General features: G+C 37.8%; 1 protein-coding gene across 1 annotated transcript in view; it reads right to left on the reverse strand.

Annotated features, from left to right (window-relative positions):
- The window catches only part of SARC_09116 (hypothetical protein), a gene marked incomplete at its 3' end in the record, with an annotated part of 9,622 nt that overhangs the window by 4,120 nt on the left and 4,973 nt on the right, over positions 1-529 (reverse strand). The gene's annotated exons all lie outside the window — the stretch shown is intronic.

Consider the following 529-nt stretch of genomic DNA (forward strand, 5'->3'; position numbering starts at 1 on the left):
TATACATATGTATGTATATACATATGTACGTATATACATATGTACGTATATACATATGTACGTATATACATATGTACTTATACACATATGTACGTTTATACATATGTGTATACATATGTACGTGTATACATTTGTGTATACATATGTACGTGTATACATATGTGTATGTGTATATGTATGCATATGTGTATGTGTATGTGTATATATGTGTATGTGTATGTGTATGCATATGTGAATGTGTACGTGTATATATATGTGTATGTGTATGTGTATGTGTATGTGTATGTGTATGTGTATGTGTATGTGTATGTGTATGTGTATGTGTATACATATGTATATGTGCATGTGCATGTGCATGTGCATGTGCATGTGCATGAGCATGTGCGTGTGCGTGTGCGTGTGTGCGTGTGTGTGTGGGCGTGTGTGCGTGTGTATGTGTGTGTGTGTGTGTGTGTGCGTGTGTGCGTGTGTATGTGTGTGTGTGTGTGTGTGCGTGTGTCGTGTGTGTCGTGTGCGTGTGTGCGTGTGT

The sequence above is a fragment of the Sphaeroforma arctica genome, assembly GCF_001186125.1.
Source record: "Sphaeroforma arctica JP610 unplaced genomic scaffold supercont1.890, whole genome shotgun sequence".
Classification (NCBI taxonomy): domain Eukaryota; class Ichthyosporea; order Ichthyophonida; genus Sphaeroforma; species Sphaeroforma arctica.